The sequence below is a fragment of the Lampetra fluviatilis genome, chromosome 16 (assembly GCF_964198595.1).
Source record: "Lampetra fluviatilis chromosome 16, kcLamFluv1.1, whole genome shotgun sequence".
Taxonomy (NCBI): domain Eukaryota; kingdom Metazoa; phylum Chordata; class Hyperoartia; order Petromyzontiformes; family Petromyzontidae; genus Lampetra; species Lampetra fluviatilis.
The window spans coordinates 1,135,628-1,139,718 of NC_136290.1; the positions used below are offsets into that span (position 1 = coordinate 1,135,628).

At 38.1% G+C, this 4,091-nt stretch overlaps 1 non-coding gene across 1 annotated transcript; it reads left to right on the forward strand.

The window, feature by feature from the left end:
- Window positions 1-2,911: 2,911 nt before the first annotated feature.
- TRNAM-CAU (transfer RNA methionine (anticodon CAU)) lies at window positions 2,912-2,983 on the forward strand. Its single transcript has one exon. It is a non-coding gene; the product is annotated as a tRNA-Met (tRNA).
- Window positions 2,984-4,091: the final 1,108 nt, after the last annotated feature.

The following is a 4,091-nucleotide window of genomic DNA, read 5'->3' on the forward strand; positions in this document are numbered from 1 at the left end:
AGTTTGCTGTGGCTTTGCATAGACATTTATTAAAAAATTTAACCCGTAAAAAGAAAGTTTTTCACTATAAATCCTTTATATGTGTGGCGGCTAGAGTCCTCTCGTCCTCTGGCTTGAGATGGTTGCCACCTATGGATCAGATGAATGGCTGCCACCATTAAGCAATTGGTGATGAAATATAATTTATTTTTTCCTATAAAGTGTAAAATTTTGGAGAAAAAAAATTCACCAAAATACATTGTCACGCACAACGAGTCTGTGTGCAAAATGTCAGCTCGATTGGATCACGGGAAGTGGGTTAAAAAACGACCGAAAGATTTGCATGGTCGTAAGCAAGCAACCAAGCAAGTGAACTTAATATAAAGGATTTAAAAAGTGCTATGGCATTTGTTGCGATAAACACACAAAACAACCCAGCGAGGGATTCGATCCAGTGGTATAGCGCGCTTTTAGCATGTGAGAAGTAGTGAGATTGATCCCCACATTTTCCAAAGCACAAATGGGTAATAAGTGACTTTTTTAATAGCATGTAGAAATAGAGGCAACAAATCAACTTATCGAATGTTGAAAAAGTTATCAATATATTGACAAGGTCAGTCAAAAGATTACAAATGCATTTCTTAACCCTCTATTGATGCAAACAATAAAGAATATTTTTCCATATATTTTCGGCTGCTTATCAGTTACATAGACGTCGATAAAACTATTTCCATGAAAGCAGAGTGGCGCAGCGGAAGCGTGCTGGGCCCATAACCCAGAGGTCGATGGATCGAAACCATCCTCTGCTAACACGTTTTTTTTCATCACTCTAAGCTAGGTCATAGTTCTAGCAGATTTAAAGGTTAAGTTTGCTGTGGCTTTGCATTGATATTTATTAAAAAGTGCAATGGCATTTGTCGCCATAAACACACAAAATAACCCGGCGTGGGATTAGATCCAGTGGTAAAGCGCGCGTTTAGCATGTGAGAAGTAGTGAGATTGATACCCACATTTTCCAAAGCACAAATGGGTAATGCGTGCCTTGATATTAGCATGTAGAAATAGAGGCAACAAATCAACTTATCGAATGTTGAAAAAGTTATCAATATATTGACAAGGTCAGTCAAAAGATTACAAATGCATTTCTTAACCCTCTATTGATGCAAACAATAAAGAATATTTTTCCATATATTTTCGGCTGCTTATCAGTTACATAGACGTCGATAAAACCCATTTCCATGAAAGCAGAGTGGCGCAGCGGAAGCGTGCTGGGCCCATAACCCAGAGGTCGATGGATCGAAACCATCCTCTGCTAACACGTTTTTTCATCACTCTTAGCAAGGTTTTAGTTTTCGCAGATCTACAGGTAAAGTTTGCTGTGGCTTTGCATAGAAATTTATTAAAAAAATTTAACCCGTAAAAAGAAAGTTTTTCACTATAAATCCTTTATATGTGTGGCGGCTAGAGTCCTCTCGTCCTCTGGCTTGAGATGGTTGCCACCTATGGATCAGATGAATGGCTGCCACCATTAAGCAATTGGTAATGAAATATAATTTATTTTTTCCTATAAAGTGTAAAATTTTGGAGAAAAAAAATTCACCAAAATACATTGTCACGCACAACGAGTCTGTGTGCAAAATGTCAGCTCGATTGGATCACGGGAAGTGGGTTAAAAAACGACCGAAAGATTTGCATGGTCGTAAGCAAGCAAGCAAGCAAGTGAACTTAATATAAAGGATTTAAAAAGTGCTATGGCATTTGTTGCAATAAACAGACAAAACAACCCAGCGAGGGATTCGATCCAGTGGTATAGCGCGCTTTTAGCATGTGAGAAGTAGTGAGATTGATCCCCACATTTTCCAAAGCACAAATGGGTAATAAGTGACTTTTTTATTAGCATGTAGAAATAGAGGCAACAAATCAACTTATCGAATGTTGAAAAAGTTATCAATATATTGACAAGGTCAGTCAAAAAATTACAAATGCATTTCTTAACCCTCTATTGATGCAAACAATAAAGAATATTTTTCCATATATTTTCGGCTGCTTATCAGTTACATAGACGTCGATAAAACCCATTTCCATGAAAGCAGAGTGGCGCAGCGGAAGCGTGCTGGGCCCATAACCCAGAGGTCGATGGATCGAAACCATCCTCTGCTAACACGTTTTTTCATCACTCTTAGCTAGGTTTTAGTTTTCGCAGATCTACAGGTAAAGTTTGCTGTGGCTTTGCATAGACATTTATTAAAAAATTTAACCCGTAAAAAGAAAGTTTTTCACTATAAATCCTTTATATGTGTGGCGGCTAGAGTCCTCTCGTCCTCTGGCTTGAGATGGTTGCCACCTATGGATCAGATGAATGGCTGCCACCATTAAGCAATTGGTAATGAAATATAATTTATTTTTTCCTATAAAGTGTAAAATTTTGGAGAAAAAAAATTCACCAAAATACATTGTCACGCACAACGAGTCTGTGTGCAAAATGTCAGCTCGATTGGATCACGGGAAGTGGGTTAAAAAACGACCGAAAGATTTGCATGGTCGTAAGCAAGCAACCAAGCAAGTGAACTTAATATAAAGGATTTAAAAAGTGCTATGGCATTTGTTGCGATAAACACACAAAACAACCCAGCGAGGGATTCGATCCAGTGGTATAGCGCGCTTTTAGCATGTGAGAAGTAGTGAGATTGATCCCCACATTTTCCAAAGCACAAATGGGTAATAAGTGACTTTTTTATTAGCATGTAGAAATAGAGGCAACAAATCAACTTATCGAATGTTGAAAAAGTTATCAATATATTGACAAGGTCAGTCAAAAGATTACAAATGCATTTCTTAACCCTCTATTGATGCAAACAATAAAGAATATTTTTCCATATATTTTCGGCTGCTTATCAGTTACATAGACGTCGATAAAACCCATTTCCATGAAAGCAGAGTGGCGCAGCGGAAGCGTGCTGGGCTCATAACCCAGAGGTCGATGGATCGAAACCATCCTCTGCTAACACGTTTTTTTTCATCACTCTAAGCTAGGTCATAGTTCTAGCAGATTTAAAGGTTAAGTTTGCTGTGGCTTTGCATTGATATTTATTAAAAAGTGCAATGGCATTTGTCGCCATAAACACACAAAATAACCCGGCGTGGGATTAGATCCTGTGGTAAAGCGCGCGTTTAGCATGTGAGAAGTAGTGAGATTGATACCCACATTTTCCAAAGCACAAATGGGTAATGCGTGCCTTGATATTAGCATGTAGAAATAGAGGCAACAAATCAACTTATCGAATGTTTAAAAAGTTATCAATATATTGACAAGGTCAGTCAAAAGATTACAAATGCATTTCTTAACCCTCTATTGATGCAAACAATAAAGAATATTTTTCCATATATTTTCGGCTGCTTATCAGTTACATAGACGTCGATAAAACCCATTTCCATGAAAGCAGAGTGGCGCAGCGGAAGCGTGCTGGGCCCATAACCCAGAGGTCGATGGATCGAAACCATCCTCTGCTAACACGTTTTTTCATCACTCTTAGCTAGGTTTTAGTTTTCGCAGATCTACAGGTAAAGTTTGCTGTGGCTTTGCATAGACATTTATTAAAAAATTTAACCCGTAAAAAGAAAGTTTTTCACTATAAATCCTTTATATGTGTGGCGGCTAGAGTCCTCTCGTCCTCTGGCTTGAGATGGTTGCCACCTATGGATCAGATGAATGGCTGCCACCATTAAGCAATTGGTAATGAAATATAATTTATTTTTTCCTATAAAGTGTTAAATTTTGGAGAAAAAAAATTCACCAAAATACATTGTCACGCACAACGAGTCTGTGTGCAAAATGTCAGCTCGATTGGATCACGGGAAGTGGGTTAAAAAACGACCGAAAGATTTGCATGGTCGTAAGCAAGCAAGCAAGCAAGTGAACTTAATATAAAGGATTTAAAAAGTGCTATGGCATTTGTTGCGATAAACACACAAAACAACCCAGCGAGGGATTCGATCCAGTGGTATAGCGCGCTTTTAGCATGTGAGAAGTAGTGAGATTGATCCCCACATTTTCCAAAGCACAAATGGGTAATAAGTGACTTTTTTATTAGCATGTAGAAATAGAGGCAACA